Source organism: Somniosus microcephalus, chromosome 25 (genome assembly GCF_052327205.1).
Source record: "Somniosus microcephalus isolate GS21.2 chromosome 25, FLI_Smic_1.0, whole genome shotgun sequence".
NCBI lineage: Eukaryota > Metazoa > Chordata > Chondrichthyes > Squaliformes > Somniosidae > Somniosus > Somniosus microcephalus.
Window position 1 is genome coordinate 49160926 of NC_141011.1, and position 18398 is coordinate 49179323.

Genomic DNA, 18398 nt, shown 5'->3' on the forward strand with positions numbered 1-18398 from the left:
CGCGGTCCGGCTGTCACCCGACGCCGTTGGACCCGACTTTTGGCCGGCACAGCTCCCCGTCGACCGAGGTCGAGTGCTCTGCCCTTATCCTCCGGATACTTCTACACCTTCCCCTACTCAGTCTCTTCGGCCGCCTTGTTTCCAGCTGATCGGCTCACTCCGCACCGTGGTAGAAGGGTAGTCAGTGCCTGTTGCTAATGGAAGCTTTTGTTGCTAAAGTCTTCCACCTTTCTCCTGCTGCAGCCTCGTGTTTTCTTCCAGCAGCACGACGAGGGCGGTTGCCTCTCCGACGCTCTTCTTGCTTTGGTAATCTTGCCGCAGGGTACGATTGGACTCGTCGCCACTGTAAAGTCTGTGGGTTGTGCAGTTAATAAATACACAGACTTCAGAAGTAACAAACAAAACAGGCCTTTACTATTCGAAGGTCCGGGCGAATCTGCCCAATAACTCCTGGCACAACACTTATATACTGGTGTGGTCACTATCGGTATTACAGTATTCAGAAGCCAAACAAATAGTGCCACACCTAAAGTAGTTCCCTTAAAGGTGAACGGTTACATTCAATAGTTCCCTTAAAGATAGACGGGTACATACACTACAATAACCTCCACTGATTGTTCTACGCCAGTGTTGTCCAACAGAAATCCTGGTCTAGCCACACCTATGACGATACCATTTTAACCACATGCACTAATTTATAGTGTGCAGTTCTGGTCGCCACACTACAGGAAGGATGTGATCGCGTTGGAGCGGGTGCAGAGGAGGTTCACCAGTATGTTACCGGGGCTGGAGCGCTTCAGCTATGAAGAGACTGGGCAGATTGGGTTTGTTTTCCTTGGAGCAGAGGAGGCTGAGGGGGGACATGATTGAGGTGTACAAAATTATGAGGGGCATAGATAGGATGGATGCTGAGGAGCTTTTTCCCTTAGTAGAGGGGTCAATAACTAGGGGGCATAGATTCAAGGTAAAGGGCGGGAGGTTTAGAGGGGATTTGAGAGAGAACTTTTTCACCCAGAGGGTGGTTGGAGTCTGGAACTCACTGCCTGAAAGGGTTGTGGAGGCAGGAACCCTTACAACATTTAAGAAGCATTTGGATGAGCACTTGAAATGCCATAGCATACAAGGCTACGGACCAAATGCTGGAATATGGGATTAGATCGGGCCGGGCTTGATGGCCGGCGCGGACACAATGGGCCGAAGGGCCTCTATCCGTGCTGTATAACTCTATGACTCTATAGTAGAAAATGTCCTGTGTACACAATACAGGTAAATGCACTTCACGTGTTTATTTTCTTAAACATCTACCATCATTCAGTAACCAAGGAAATAGTGTTCATCATTTAAGAAAAACACTCTCCATTTAGTCATACCATTTTACCAAGAAACTCGAGATTAAACTACACATGTATAAGCTATGTGAATATGACGATTGAGATCATGTGCCCATTATTCGTATATTTACTAATCAGAAATGCAATTAGTCACATCTGGATAGCCACAAATTGGATTCTTAAAGATCTGGGAGGCAATCTTGTGGAGAGTAAGGGAATAGGAGAAATATTACATAGCCTCAATTTTAACAGAAGGTGGATAAGTTGTGTGTAAAATGTTGTAAGACTGCACTGTCCAAATGGCTAGACTTAATTGCCCACAGTAACTGTATTTGAATACTCCTATATGCCCTCCTGTGTGCCTCCGAGACATGGACCATGTACAGCAGGCGCCTCAAAGCACTGGAGAGGTACCATCAACGCTGCCTCCGCAAGATCCTGCAAACCCATTGGCAGGATAGGCGCACCAACAACAGTGTTCTCGCTCAGGCCAACATCCCCAGCATCAAAGCTTTGACCACGCTCGATCAGCTCCAATGGACGGGTCACATTGTCCGCATGCCCGATACGAGACTCTCAAAACAAGTGCTCTACTCTGAGCTCCGACACGGCAAGAGAGCCCGAGGTGGGCAGAGGAAACTCTTCAAGGACACCCTGAAAGCCTCCTTGGAAAAAGTGCAACTTCCCCACCGATACCTAGGAATCCCTGGCCCAAGACCGCACAAAGTGGAGGAGAAGCATCCGGGAAGGCGCCGAACACCTCGAGTCTCTTCGCCGGGAGCAAGCGGAAGCGAAGTGCAAGGAGCGTACGTCAACCCAAGCACCCCACCCGCCCCTTCAACCACCATCTGCCCCACCTGTGACAGAAACTGTAGGTCCCGCATTGGACTCATCAGTCACCTGAGAACCCATATTGTTAATGTGGAAGCAAGTCATCTGCGGTTCCGAGGGACTGCCTAACTAAGAGATGGCTTGAACCTGTACATGTAGCTGATCACTGCAGCAGCTAAACCTGTTGGAAATAGGTGATTATTAAAAATGTACCGTCGATCTGTAAAGTTTTACCAAATTATCTGGTAAATTTGTATAATCAAAGGTACAGATTTACCTGCCCGCCAATGATGATTGATGAGAGAAGGTTTGCCAGGGCCACGCTGTCCCTGCCTTACTCATTGTCTAACCTTGAGTCAGAAGAAGGAAGAGGAGGAGCTCTATCCATAGCAACAATACTTTTATGCTTTGAGCGTTTTTAAGCATACATGCTTAAACCTCAGGCTATAACAAGTATAGAATGCTTGGTTTTTATTGACTCGATTACAGTGCCAGGCAATGTCTGTCTCCAACAAAAGAGCATCTAATCACTGCCCCTTCACATTCAGCGTCATTACTATCGCCAAATCCCCCAACATCAACATCCTGGGGTTGGGGGGGTCACCATTGATTAGAAACTTAAACTGGATCAGCTACATAAATACTGCATCAACAAGAGCAGGTCAGAGGCTGGGTATTCTGCGGCGAGTGCCTCCCCTCCTGACTCCCCAAAGCCTTTCCACCATCTACAAGGCACAAGTCAGGAGTGTGATGGAATACTCTCCACTTGCCTGGATGAGTGCAGCTCCAACAACACTCAAGAAGCTTGACACCATCCAGGACAAAGCAGCCCACTTGATTGGCACCCCATCCACCACCTTAAACATTCACTCCCTCCACCACCGGCGTACTGTGGCTGCAGTGTACCATCTACAAGATGCACTGCAGTAACTCACCAAGGCTTCTTCGGCAGCACCTCCCAAACCCGCGACCTCTTCCACCTAGAAGGACAAGGAGGTGGTGTTCCCATGCACCTGCTGCCCAAGTCGCACACCATCCTGACTTGGAAATATATTGCTGTTAATTCATCGTCGCTGGGTCAAATCCTGGAACTCCCTCCCTAACAGCACTGTGGGAGTACCTTCACCACACGGACTGCAGCGGTTCAAGAAGGCGGCTCACCACCACCTTCTCGAGGGCAATTAGGGATGGGCAATAAATGCTGGCCTTGCCAGTGACTCCCACACCCCAGGAATTGTAGTGTATGTGCCTTTTAAGAGCCCCATGTGTACTGTAATGCTGGTAATGGCCACTCGGGCTATATAAGCCTGTATATTGTGTTGTATCAGTTAGTTCCCCTCCAGACTTTGTTTAGTAAACACCTATGAAACCAACTCCTGTCTTCAGGTGTCTGTGTGTTGATAGAGACAAACAGTGGCGACGAATTGGAAACGGACTTGCCTGCAATTCGGCAGCACCACAAGGACATCGATTCCTCTGGCGTCCAAAGTTGAAAAGAAAAAAAAAAAGCTGTGGTTTCACCAGCTAGCCAAGCTGGTGGCAGGTACTGCAATAATCCTCCTTGGGCGTTGGGCTGGGGCTCCAGCGGCTGGCTCTGCAGCTAGGCCAAGCAGCGAAAGCGGAGGCAAGCAGTAACAGACTGGGAGGGAGCACTCGGGAGACGGCCGGCGCTGCAAGCAGGTCGGCGTTCAGACCTAGAGAGAGAGTCCAGCGGGAACGAGTCTCCAACTGTAAACAAATAAATAAAAAGAACGGAAACCGCAGGAAACAGCGTTGTCATCGGCAGCAGCGGCGGGGAAGCGCCATTTTTTTTCTAGGATGCCTAAGTCTGGCAATATTGATGCTTTTGATAAGATAGAGGATTGGACCATATGTGGAAAGAGTAGAGGTATATTGCACCGCAAATGGAATAGAAGATGAAAAAAAAAGCTTCAGTACTTCTAAATCTAATGGGCGCAAAGATATATAAGCTGTTACGAAACTTAATCACTCCAGCCGAACCGATGGACAAGAATTTTAAGGAGATTGTTGATACCCTACACTGCCAATTCGGGGCAGGACTGGCAGATTCTCTACGAGACAAATTCGTCTGCGGTCTCCTAAATGAAGGAACACAAAAAAGGCTACTTTCTGAGAAAGATTTGACACTGGACAAGGCTTTCAGTGCAAGAGGAGCTGCAGAAATACAGCAAAAGCCACAGGACTTTGGCACCCATGAAATGACACGGGGTTTCAAGAGATGTTATCGCTGCGGCAGATCCACCCATGGCCAGAGGGACTGCTGGTTCAAGGACAAAGCATGCAGGCAATGCAGAAAGATGGGACACATTACACGTACGCCGATCTGGAAACACAAAATCCACTAACAGGAAAAAAAATCAATAAGGAAAAGCACAAAGGTACAAATGATGACGGACAGTAGCTTCGAAGACCAGAAGAGCGATAGCGACTCCGGAAACAAGAGACTAAGTTCTCTCAAATTACATAATGTAATTGCCAAAGAAGATTACCAGACCATTTGGGTTACCCTCACGATAGCAGGGTCCCCAGTTAAAATGGAGCTAGATACAGGATCAGCTCTGACCATCATAAATCGACGGGATTACGAGTGGCTATTTCCGCATATACCTTTTAAAAGATACATCCATTATCTTGAAAACATATACGGGGCAGAAAGTATACCCCCAAAGGAAAAATAAGGGTGCCTGTTGTATACAACGGCAAGGAAATACAGAAGTTGTATTTATACGTTCTACAAGATGGCGGTCCACCGCTGTTGGGACGTGAATGGATCAGGAAAATACGTTTAGACTGGCACTCCATTCAGGCACTGACAGTGACCAGTAAGGGGAAAAAATGATGATGACGTCATACCTGAACAATTAAAAGACATCTTGGCCAACGCCAAGGAAGTGTTTCAAGAGAAACTAGGAACCTTGAAAGGCATCACCGCCTCAATAAAAGTGGAAGATGTGGCAATTCCCAAGTTTTTTAAGGCAAGGCCGGTGCCATACACAGTTCGTCCAGCAGTCGAGGCAGAGCTGGAGAATTTGGAAAAGGCAGGCGTATTATCCAAAATAGATTGGAGCGAGTGGGCAACACCCATCGTTCCAGTCATGAAGAAAGCATTGAATAATGATAAATCTGAACAGAGAAAAATTCGCATCTGTGGAGACTTCAAGGTGACTGTAAACCCGGTCCTTCACACGGTTCAGTATCCTCTTCCGAGGATAGAAGATATCTTCGCCTCACTATCCGGAGGGAAACGTTTCACCAAAATTGACTTGGCATAGGCATATCTACAAATGGAGGTTGAAGAGGCCTCTTAAAAAGTATCTCTCGATAAATACACACAAAGGCCTATACCAGTACAATCGACTGGTTTTTCGGAGTAGCATCTGCTCCAGCTATCTGGCAAAGAGCTATGGAGCAAGTCCTGCAAGGGATTCCGGGGACTCGATGCTACCTAGATGACATCCTTGTAACAGGAGAAAACGACAACGAGCACCTTGCCAATTTGGAGCAGGTGCTCACTAGGCTGAGAACGGGGCCTACGAGCAAATTGCCCCAAGTGCGAATTTTTCCAGAATCAAATATATTGTGGCCACATAATTAATAAGGAAGGGTTGCATAAGTCACCTGAGAAAATTGAAGCGGTCATAAAAGCCCCAGCACCTGAAAATGTTTCACAATTAAGGTCGTTCCTGGGATTAATAAGTTCGGTAAAAATTTATGATAGTAATTTATCAACTCTTCTACACCATCTTAATGAACTGCTACAAACAGGAGTAATTTGGAAATGGAGCGAAGACTGTAAACATGCCTTCCATAAATGCAAAGACTTAATCACGTCAAAGAAGTTTTGGCTCATTACAACCCATCACTGCCAATCAGACTGGCGTGCGATGCATCCCCTTATGGCATAGGAGCAGTATTATCGCATAAATTCCCTGATGGCTCGGAACGGCCGATAGCTTTTGCGTCACGCTCATTGAACTCAGCTGAGCGTAACTATGGCCAAATCGACAGGGAAGCACTCGGCCTGGTATGGGGAGTGAAGAAATTCAACCATTACCTACACGGACAAAAATTTACCTTGTTGAATGACCATCAACCCCTCATCTCCATATTCAACCCTAAAAAGGGTGTTCCCATTATGACAGCGCAAAGGCTACAGAGGTGGTCCCTCTTTTCTAGGGGCACACCAATACAACATAGAATACAAAGGATCAAAACAGCATGGGAATGCTGACTGGTTATCGCGCCTACCGTTGCCAACGGTAGAAGAAGCACCTACCGTAGACCCAGTGGAGATTTTCCCCTCTACCATAGTCGAATGTCTACCAGTAACAAATTCTGCCATTGAAAGAGAAACTAGAAATGACCTGACTCTCTCTCGAGTCTACGATTTAACAGTGAAGGGATGGCCAGCACATGGCGAACCACTGTTAGCTGTTCTCTTCTTTGCGAGAATGCTGGTGTCTCTTTGCGAGAATGCTGGTGTCAGTGTGCCGAGGAACCTTGATGTGTGGATCCAGAGTGGTGATTCCACCCAAACTCCAGGATAAAGTTCTAAAGGAGCTTCACGAGGGGCATCTGGGTGGAGTGAAAAAGAAGAACCTAGCCAGGGCGTTTGTATGGTGGCCAGGTATCGATGGAGACATCGAAGAAATGACCAAGAGCTGCCTAGGATGCCAGAAGGTCCAAAACGCTCCACCGCAGGCCCCTCTACATCCATGGGAGTGGCCCCCATCCCCCTGGCAAAGGGTACATATCGACTTTGCTGGTCCATTTATGGACTCAATGTTCTTAATCGCGGTGGATGCACACTCCAAGTGGCCGGAGGTAATAAAGATGTCCTCCACCACCACGGAAAAAACCATCACAGTATTAAGGACCATATTTGCCAGGAATGGGCTGCCGGAACAGATCTGTTCTGATAATGGACCGCAATTTGTGTCCGAAGAATTCAGGAAGTTCTTAAACAATGGGGTTAAGCACTACACGTCCGCCCCATACCACCCCGCCACCAATGGATTGGCTGAAAGGTTTGTCCAGACCTTCAAGAAGGCCATAAAGGCCATGGGTAATGAAGACATAAAACTTCAGCACAAGGTGGATAACTTCTTGTTCGCATACAGGAATGCAACACATACGGTTACAAACCAAACTCCCGCCATGATGTTCTTCAATAGAAGCCTAAGATGCCGGCTGGATTTGATCAAGCCAAACATCAGAAGGGACGTAGAGAACCGGCAATTTCAAGGCATGAATGAAAGGCCAACTAGAACCTTCCAGATAGGTCAACAAGTTTTGGCCCGGGACTACCGTACCGAGAAGTGGCAGCCTGGAACTATCTGCACACGACTAGGACCGCTGATGTATACCGTGGACATCGGAGAAAGCATAATAAGGCGCCACGCTGACCAAATCATAGTCATCCGAAAAGGGACAAACTACACCACAACTCTATACGCCTAACGATGAAGTAGAGATACCCATATCTACCTCCGATCCGGTGATACTGGAACCCGATGAACCCGACACTGGCATTCAAGCCGAATCAGCCTTGCCAAAAGAACCTACTACACCACCAGAAACTACTACACCACCAAGGCGTTATCCGGACCGAGTCAGGAAGCCTCCAGAGAGACTGACTTATAATTAATTAACTGTCGCAATGTGTAGATTATTTTTCTTGTAACATGTAATTAATTACTTAAAATATTATGTACTGGTTGGCTAAAAGGGGAGGAATTGTAGTGTATGTGCCTTTAAGAGCCCCATGTGTACTGTAATGGCCACTCGGGCTATATAAGCCTGTATATTGTGTTGTATCAGTTAGTTCCCCTCCAGACTTTGTTTACTAAACACCTATGAAACCAACTCCTGTCTTCAGTGTCTCTATCAACACACAGACACAACAGGAACGAATTTTAAAAAAAAAACTAATTCTCACCAAAATAGAAGTTGGCTGTCTATTGTTTCCATTGCCACCTAAATTGTACTCTATTGAAACCTTTTGGAAATTTGTTACTGGGCAGAGAGTGTCTCTTGAGAGTCGGGTTCCAATATTGTCCCAGGGGTTTGGTGAAACCCCAGTGGCTAGTCTGGACAGCAAGGCTGCTGTAGTGTTCTGTTTGGGATATTAAATCCTGAAATGTGTTTCCTCTGTTTCAGCCTCAATTATTTGTGTTCTCTCCTGGAATGTGTTTAACCCTTTTTTTTTCTGTCGCAGAAAGCTCTGATTAGCATCCGTGCCATAATGGCTTCCTTGTAAACGATATGTGGTCACGTGACAGAACAAACTTCACTATCTCAAAGAATTAATTAAAATTAAGTATGCATAAAATGGCGGGGTTAATTGCTGTGTAACTCTTGTTACCGGACAGGCAATATTTGGTTTATTTCATAGGGCTTTGGAAAGCCCTGTTTGTTTTCAGACTGCAAAGATTAATTAATTAAATTCTGTTTAGAGAAGTGTTGACCATTGAGGTTGACTTGTGCCAGCTGTGTGCCATTCAGATGCTCAAGGCATGTTTCCAGATCCAATCGGCTAACAATTGGTGTCGTGCTATTAGTTGATTTATAACTCCATGACTGCCATAATGGAAATGAGGGCATTGATATTTAAAGTGATCCGTACAATGGAGAGGTGAAACCTGTATGCACGCTCCTGTATTTTGTCTTTACATTGGGTTTGAGTAGGCATTGAAAAGAAATTGTGTGTGAAAAGGTCTCCCTTTTTAAACTTAATGAAGCCATTGTAAAAATGGCAACTGACACCAAGTCTAACTCTCCCTGGTTGCTTCTCCTGTTGCAGAAGGTGATTCAGGGTTGATTGTGTTTCCACACAAGTAGCATTCCTCTGATACCTTCCGAAGTGACCCTGGCAGTAAAAGTTGGCAGACTGGTTAACCATTCTTGAGGGGTGATTTTCATTGTCCTCTGCAGAATCCACACAGTCACTTTTTTACCCTCTCCCTCCTAACCACTTAACTATGCATCAAAAACTCATGTTTTCTATGTTGCAACTAAGTCTGTCTTTTTCTTTTGTCCGGACTAGTCAAACCCAGGAACACTGAATGAATACTAGGTGTCAAATATGGGCTGTTTCTTGTTTGGATTAGCACCAAACCATGTGTTTCTTTTAGCCTCTCCCTCTCCCTCTCCCTCTCTCCCTCTCCCTCCCTCTCGTCTGTCCTGTTGGCAGTTGCTAGTTTACAAAAAGTAGGACACGAGGCAGCCAATTTACTCACCGCAAGCTCCCACAAATGGCAATGTGATAATGGCCAGATAATCTGTTTTAGTGATGTTGATTGTGGGATAAATATTGGCCCCAGGACACTGGGGAGAACTCTCCTGGTCTTCTATGAATAGTGCATGCCATGGGATCTTTTGCATCCATATGAGAGGGCAGACAGGGACTCGCTTTAATGTCTCCTCCTAAAGATGGCACCTTCCAACAGTGCAGCGCTCCCTCAGTACTGTACTGCACTGAAGTGTCCGCATAGACTGTGTTCAGGTCTTTGGAGTGAGAGTACCCGCACTGTCTGACTCAGAGGTAAGGGTGTTGCCCACTGAGCCAAGGCTGACACCTGTCAAAATAACAGCATTCAGAATTGTGCAGATGACGCATTCTTTTTGTAATAACAATGGTTTTGGAGAATTGCAATCGAGTAGAGCCCCACTGTCTCTCTCTGCCTGTCACGCCTCGAGTGAGTCGGGAAGGGAAGCTCCTGCAACCCATGACAAAATGAGTCTCTGCTGTCTGGTTTTCAGAGATAAAGTTGAGAAATCTCAGCTGACAGAACTGTGCCTGGTCATCAATGGCATCCAGTTGTAAGAAGGAACATTGTGATGTTTGGAACATAGGAACAGGAGGAGGCCATTCAGCCCCTCGAGCCTGTTGCACAGGAACAGGAGGAGGCCATTCAGCCCCTCGAGCCTGTTGCACAGGAACAGGAGGAGGCCATTCAGCCCCTCGAGCCTGTTGCACAGGAACAGGAGGAGGCCATTCAGCCCCTCGAGCCTGTTGCACAGGAACAGGAGGAGGCCATTCAGCCCCTCGAGCCTGTTGCACAGGAACAGGAGGAGGCCATTCAGCCCCTCGAGCCTGTTGCACAGGAACAGGAGGAGGCCATTCAGCCCCTCGAGCCTGTTGCACAGGAACAGGCGGAGGCCATTCAGCCCCTCGAGCCTGTTGCACAGGAACAGGAGGAGGCCATTCAGCCCCTCGAGCCTGTTGCACAGGAACAGGAGGAGGCCATTCAGCCCCTCGAGCCTGTTGCACAGGAACAGGAGGAGGCCATTCAGCCCCTCGAGCCTGTGGAACAGGAGGAGGCCATTCAGCCCCTCGAGCCTGTTGCACAGGAACAGGAGGAGGCCATTCAGCCCCTCGAGCCTGTTGCACAGGAACAGGAGGAGGCCATTCAGCCCCTCGAGCCTGTTCCGCCATTTAATAAGATCATGGCTGATCTGCGACCTAACTCCGTATAACCGCCTTTGGCCCATATCCCTTAATACCTTTGGTTAACCGAGAGCTATCAATCTCCGATTTTAAAATTAACAATTGATCTAGCATCACTTGCCATTTGTGGAAGTGTTCCAAACTTCTACCACTCTGTGTAAAGCGTTTCCTAATTTCACTCCTGAAAAGGGTGTTATTAGGAAACACTTACTGAGATTAGAACAGTTCCCGAGGATGCCTATTGGACAACATCAGTCACTTAGTATTGCATTTCTTGCACCTTTTTATAAAAATAAAAAAAATTAAAAAAAATCCGCTGACCTATTGGTTGGCTCATAACGGTGCTGTGAAAAGCATTAACACCTCTGGTAATGGAGCGTGATATATACAGTAATGTGTAAATCTGGGGCTCCTGAGACCAGGTATTGCAAAATGCACAAGAGCAAAAAATTGCTTAGGCAGCTTTTATGAAGCTTTGGGCGATGATGTAAAACGAGAGTTTGTTCCTTCCGCCGCCCCACCCCACAGCTGTTGATCAGATTGGCTTAGTTAGCCGGGTAAGGCAGTAGATGGAAGTGAAAGGTGACTACAGTTGCATTGATATAACTTAATAAATTACCTCGGCTGTCTCTAGTTCGGTAGATACCTTACCAGGCTGATTAGTACGCATTTCCTGTTCTGATTGATAACAACATTTTGTTCAAAAAATGTTATTTAAATTTTAGTTCTTTGTTAGCTGTCTATTAACAGAACCTCTTATCCCAATGTACTTCACACTTTTTAAAGCGTGTAGCATCAAATTTTCTTCCCCGCCCCTTAAGTGGAGTTGAAGTTTCGAAGAGTCATAAAATGAGTTGGGGGTTCAGGAAGTGTTGGCTCAATGGTTTGGTTTGAGAGGAATCTGAGCAATTGACACTTTTTAGACTGGTATGGAGAAGAGTCTCGCTGCAAATGTGTGCTTTCACTCGCTCAATGTTCAGGTGCACAGTATCAGAAATGCTCCCAGGGACAGTCTATTTGAACTCCTTGCTGTTTGGCTTCAGAGTGCGACTCGTGAAGTTTTCTATTTCCTAAGGAGGCTGAAGGGATGTAACCTGTCACCCCTGATCCCCTCTAACTTTTACCGCTGCACAATCGAGAGCATCCTGACAAACTGTATCACAGTCTGGTATGGCAGCTGTAGCTACTATGACCGGAAAGCCCTGCAGCGGGTAGTCAAAACTGCCCAACGCATTACCGGCACCCGGCTACCGACCATAGAGCACATATACCAGAAACGCTGTTTACGGAGGTCACGGACCATCATCATAGACCCTACCCACCCCAGCCACAGTCTGTTCGCCCTCCTGCCATCTGGGAGACGCTACAGATGCATTCGCACCTGTACGACCAGATTTAGGAACAGCTTCTTTCCCAGGGCTGTCATCCTACTGAACTCCACAAATAAACTCTAAAGCCTGCACATCTGCCAATGCACTTTATTATGGTTATATTTATGTTAATATACTACAAGCCAAATGTATGTTGAATGTTTAAATGTCTTAATCCAAATGTACACTCTCGGGAGCCGCAAGCCTACATTTCGTTGTACTGCACTTGTGCACTAACAATGGCAATAAAAGTTGATTTGATCATGTTTGTGGAAATCCCCCTCGAGCAATGGGTTTCTGGATGTACTGTTGCACAGTGTGGGGTTTGTGTAGAGTTGTGTGTTGGCAGAAGAATCCTCTTGTGTATTTGGCAGGTTGGCCTACATTGCCTTGGATCTTATCCACAAATGATATGTGGGTAGAGTTTAACCCCTTAAACTGGAGGTGCAGGGAGTTTCCAATCTCCCAAAGGCAGGGAAATTCCAGATCCAACTCGTTTTCTCTTTTAACACTGACAAGTAAAAGATTAATGACCACATTGAAGCTGCTCACTTGTCACTGACTTATTGCTGTAATATTAGCAAGATGCAAATTCAACAAGATGGGGCAAGAAGCTTAATTCTCTCCCACCCCCCAATGCATTCAAATGTTTTGTTTTCTTCTATTTAGCTCAACAGAAAATGCTGGAAATACTCGGCAGGCCAGGCGGCATCTGTGGCGAGAGAAACCGAGTTAACTTTTCAGGTCGATGACCTTTCTCAGCTGGGTGGGAATGTAAGTTGTGAGGAGGATGAAAGGCGGGATGTCGACAAGCTAAGTGAAGGACAAGAACATGGCAAATGGAATATAATGTGGAGAAATATGAAGGTATCCACTTTGGTAGGAAAAATAAGAAAAGCAGAGTTTTTTTAAATGGGGCGAGAGATTGGGAAATGTTCAGAGGGACCTGGGTGTCCTTGTACAAGAATCACTGAAAGTTAACATGCAGGTACAGCAAGCAATTAGGAAAGCAAATGGTCTGTTGGCCTTTATTACAAGAGGATTTGAGTATAAGAGTAAAGACGTCTTACTGCAATTATCTAGGGCCCTGGTGAGACCACACCTGGAGTATTGTGTCCAGTTTTGGTCTCCTTACCTAAGGAAAGATATACTTGCCATAGAGGGAGTGCAACGAAGGTTCACCAGACTGGTTCCTGGGATGGGGGGATTGTCCTATGAGGAGAGATTGAGTAGACTAGGCCTATATTCTCCAGAGTTTAGGAAAATAAGAGATGAGCTCATCGAAACATACAAAATTCTTACAGGACTTGACCGGGTAGATGCAGGGAGGATGTTTGCCCTGGCTGGGGAGTCTAGAACCAGGGGTCACAGTCTCAGAATAAGGGGTCGGCGATTCAGGACTGATGAGAAATTCCTTCACTCAGAGGGTGGTGAATCTTTGGAATTCTCTACCCCAGAGGGCTGTGGAGGCTCAGTCGTTGAGTATATTCAAGACAGAGATCGATAGATTTTTGAATATTAAGGGAATCAAGGAATATGGGGATAGAGCAGGAAAGTGGAGTTGAGGTCAAAGATCAGCCATGATCTTACTGAAAGACGGAGCAGGCTTGAAGCACGAACTGGCCTACTCCTGCTCCTATTGCTTAAGTTCTTATGAAACGCGGCAGCCAATTTATGCACAGCAAGCTCCCACAAATGTGAACATTGATACATTTGCACTAATCACGGACGGTGCCTCAAATATTCCTGATTGGGCAGCTCTCGAGCAATGTAGTCGCTATGCTGGGAAGAAAAAAAATCTTATCCTGCTGTAAAATTTTAAACCTGTATGAAGCATTAATTTAAGATTGCTATTGCATCTGAAATATGTATTCAAGAATGAATTTGGTATATCCGTTACATTGTCTTCCAGGTCACTCTTATACGTGTGTGAAAGTGTTGCACTGCTTCAAAAAAAAATACCCTTGCATCCTGTCCTGATGGTGACCTCCGAGTTTCACTATGGGGAATTGTCCCGAACTAAAGCTGTCATTCTCACTCTGCGCAACCTAGGGACATCTGTACAAGTACTCTGCAAATTGCAAATCTACTGCTTTTTGCATTTTTCCAACGATGGAGCCAGACTCTCTCCAACCTTTGCAAGGGCGATAGACATTCATCTCGTAAGTTGGAGGAGGATCAGTCTTTCAGTAGAATGGGAGCGACTGTGACTGTGTCGGGATAGCGGCAAATGGATTTTATTTGAATAAAAATGGCTGGCGATTGAACTAATGAGAGTGCGTTTCCGTGCCTCCGTAATGGCTCTGGTCAGGTGCAGAACCCTATCCGCAGACTTTCAGTAACAACAGCAACAACTTGTATTTATATAGCGCCTTTAACGTAGTAAAACGTCCCAAGGTGCTGCACAGGAGTATTTTAAGACAAAAAAAAAGTAAGTTTTTCAACGTGTGGTACAACACTGGCATTATACTGCCGAGAAAATTGGTATGTCATTCACTTGGAGAGAATGAAGGACGTGGTGTAAATTTTATGGGCCGAGGAGACGGTTTTTTAAGTCTGAAATTGGGAGTATTTTTTATATATCCAAGTTCACATGGTGTTCCGTGTACAGAATGCAGTGCTCCAATCTTCTCGGCTCAGATTTGTGTTTCCAGCTGTTCTATGTTTTCAATGAATCACAGTTGCAAAATGTTTTCCTAAACAAATTGAAATGTCTATTGAGTGATGGCGAAACATTGCCATTTCCAGTGTCTTACGATAAACTTGTTCGTGTTCCAGGAGTGATCTGTACTGTAATGTCTGTCCTCTGTTTAAATGTTAAATCACTCTGTTTTTCTTTCTCTTCCCACGGCTAGCCCAATAATTTGCTGATACAGACCTGAATTGCAACACATTTGTATCATATGCTGTACTTGGCATAAGAAGTAGGAGCAGGAGTAGGCCATACGGCCCCTCGGGCCTGCTCCGCCATTCAATAGGATCATGGCTGATCCGAACCTAGACTCACGTCCACTTCCCTGCCCGCTCCCCGTAACCCCTAATTCCCTTATCAGCATGGAATCAGTTTTAATTTGAAATTGGTTTAATTGGATTTTTATAAAAGTTAATGTTTTATTTGAGGATATTCAGATATTACAATTATAAACTGAATTTTAGAGTTTGGGCATAGCTTTAAAACTTAATTTTCAATAGGGCGAACTGCAGCCTAAAATAAAAGGCTTTATAGTTGCCCTTCTGAAATTCAATTGAGCTAAATAGTAACTGGCCCGAGCTCATGTACCTAATGGGAAGTCTGTCGAAGGTGGGTTCCATTTAGAGTTCCACTTGTAATTCATTTACAGCAGTTGAGGGACTAGCTGAAGTTGAGATTTTAACTTTTTAAACCAAATATGTAGCACAAGATGAATACCTGCTCCTGTCCCCACACCAGTCACTTTTTGGGGGCGGGGTATGAGGAATAGTGAGAATAATCGGTGTTCCTTCTCTTGATTTGGGTGTCTTGTGTGCATAGCTCACTTGTACCCAAAAGTCTATGATCTTTCAAGCCACGTAATTGGTTTGCGCTCCGATTACCTGGGCGTAAATGCAAAGAAAACCCTGGGCCATAGTGTGGTTTTCCCCATTCTACCCTAAGGGTTAAATTAAGAGATGAGCTTGCACAAACTAGGGGTGTATTCCCTGGAATTTATGACCAAAATCTTCAAGCTACAGGTATTAGGGGGAACTGATACGGTAGATAGAGAAACCTATTTCTGCTGGTTGGGGAGTCTCGGACTAGGGGACATAGCCTAAAGGTTAGAGCCAGACCTTTCAGAAGTGAAATTAGGAAACATTTCTACACACACAGGGTGGTAGAAGTTTGGAACTTTCCCAGAAATGGCCGTTGATGCTAGACCAATTGTTAATTTTACGATTAATAGCTTTCTGTTAACCAAAGGTATTAAGGGTATATGGGGCAAAGGCGGGTATATGAAGGTAGGTCACAGATCAGCCATGATCTCATTGAATGGCTGCCTCCCTGTTCCTATGTTCCTCCCCTGCAACTGAAATTAGTGCAATGTTTTAAAATAATCATTGATTAACTCACTGGTAAGAATTGAAATGTATAGCATTAGTAAGCACCACTCCAATACCGACAAGCTTTTTAAAAGAAATTTAGACTTGTGGCATTTCTGAAGGGGCTGGAACTGGGAAAAGGTGCAACTGTTGCACACTGGTGTTTGTAGAGGTTGTGGGGAAGGAAGAGGACCTTCCACCATACACCCCGGATGCATGCTTCATGTTTTATAAATGCGAGCTCACATTGAAGTGTTAATGAGAGGGGAACACATGGTACTGGCATTTCAGGAAGCAGTTGCCACAACTCAGCTGCTCTCTCTGACCCCCTGTTAAGGGTGAGAGACTGCGACGGAAACATCAGTTTCCTTTTTCATACCGTGAATGTGTTGTAGTATTTCCTGGTACAAAGTGAGGATTTCTGTGCCTCTTTATTCAGCTGTTGGATGAGAATCCTTTCCCAATTGCAATATTCATTGGGTTGGGGTTTTTCTTTGAGCAAGCAATTCAGGGAATCCAAACTCGTTCGTATCTATCTTGCGTATATAAAGATATTGCATGTCCTCGGTTCACCTGGTAGCCCCTTGTTACAACTAGTGAAGAGAAAGAAAACCACTCATTCACCTAGATTTACAAGCTGTTACGACAGCCCTCTCATTGACCCCAGCACTTTATAGGTCACTATAATTACCTGGGTTTGACTTTTATTTAGAGCAGTGGCCTCGGAGTTGGGTTAGGTTAGCAGGTAAATGCACAACAGACCTGAGACGTTTCCGGTGCTGTGCCATGTGAAATGTAGTATAGTTTTTAAGTGAAGGCGGTTTCCATTTACTGAACAATGGAACCAACTGCACCCCCTTGGTTTAGGATTAAATGGGGAAAATCGACACTCGTCAACTTCTTTTTCTTCCCAGCACCACAGGCCTGCTATGTATTTAACGGCCCATGGGGCGAGTGTGGTTCTCGAGCGTCCCTGAGATCATGCGGGCCAGCCCAACCAATCAAAAAGGGGATTCCAATTATGCTTAATGCTTTCTCCCACCCCTTCCATGCGTGAAAACCCAGAACTTGCGATCTGTCAAGTTTCAGCTTGACCGGTTCATCCGCATGCGCAGGAAATGGATGTTCGCTGGCGGAGAGTCGGGCTATTTGCCCAGCGAATGCCCACAAAACCCTTATGCCTGGTAAAAGCAGGTGTAGGGCTGCCTTTTACCAGCATAAGGTTTTACATTTTTTTTCCAAGTTGCATCATTCTAAAATCGTTAACATTTAGTTTAGGTTATTTTTGGGCCCCTTTTTATAAAAAAAAAATGTTTACATTTATTTTTCAGTTATATTTTTGCTTTTAATGTTTAAATTGTAGTTTTAATTTTAATTGTAATTTCTTTTTATTTAGATTGTGAAGTTTTTTGTCATTCCTAGTGTGCTGATGGGGATTGTGTGCGTAAATGGAATCTCCATAAGCATAATGGGAATCTCCCTTTCTGATTGGTTGGTTGGGCTGGTCCATGTGATCTCGGGGATGCTTGCGAACCGCCTGCGCCACGGGATACGTGGGCCTTTACGCAGGCCTACACCTGCAGGCCCAGGACCCGAAGAGTCCGAAGATACAGAGGCACCAGGTAGTCGGGTACTTGTGGATCGGAGGAGTTAGCCCGGGGGGAAGCCTCCAACAGCAATTTCAGGGCCAGTGTCTGACTGGATGATCAATTGGGAATAACCGCAGCAAGAGAAGACCCATGTCTACTCGAATTTGAGGTGGAAATGTCATTTATGCTGTGTACGAGTTTATTTTTGAAAAGCCACAAGTGTCAATTTTGTCTGTTGAAACACAACTTGCTCTTGTATTGCAGTTTTCACTTAATAAATGTTCCAAAGTACTTCAGAGGTTAATCTAATTGGACACCCAACAATGGTGGGAGAAGGATTGGAGACATTGACCTAAGGCATGATCAAACACTGATGTCCATCTCCCCATGGTAGTTTGAGGAAAATTAAATCTGGAAATAAGAGCTGGTAGTAGTAAACATGGCCATGAAGCTGTCGGATAGTCATTAAAAACCCAACTGATTCACTAATGTCCTTTTTTAGGGAAGAAACCCGCCGTCCTTACCTGGTCTGGCCTATAGGTGAGCCACTCCGTTGTATCACAAACCACTGCAAAGAATTGCAGCAGTTCAAGAAGGCGGCCTCATGGGTGAGATGAGGTGGTTGAGGTCCTGGGTAGAGAATGGGAAATTATGTACTGTGATGTTGGGTTGGGGCAGGGGAGGAAGGTAGCTGAATGGGTGGTCTTTACCTCCCCAGTTGATCTTTCAGCAAGAGGAGCCTGTCAGTGCC

At 45.5% G+C, this 18398-nt stretch overlaps 1 protein-coding gene across 4 annotated transcripts in view; it reads left to right on the top strand.

The window, feature by feature from the left end:
- The window catches only part of spsb1 (splA/ryanodine receptor domain and SOCS box containing 1), a 107211-nt gene that overhangs the window by 31737 nt on the left and 57076 nt on the right, over positions 1 to 18398 (top strand). For 2 of the 4 annotated variants that reach the window (XM_085967363.1, XM_085967360.1), the window contains exons 2-3: positions 12672 to 12869; positions 13915 to 14433. The exons of the other annotated variants lie outside the window; for them this stretch is intronic. The gene's annotated coding sequence lies outside the window, so the exon portion shown is untranslated. The remainder of the gene's footprint in view (positions 1 to 12671; positions 12870 to 13914; positions 14434 to 18398) is intronic. 4 annotated transcript variants of the gene reach the window in all.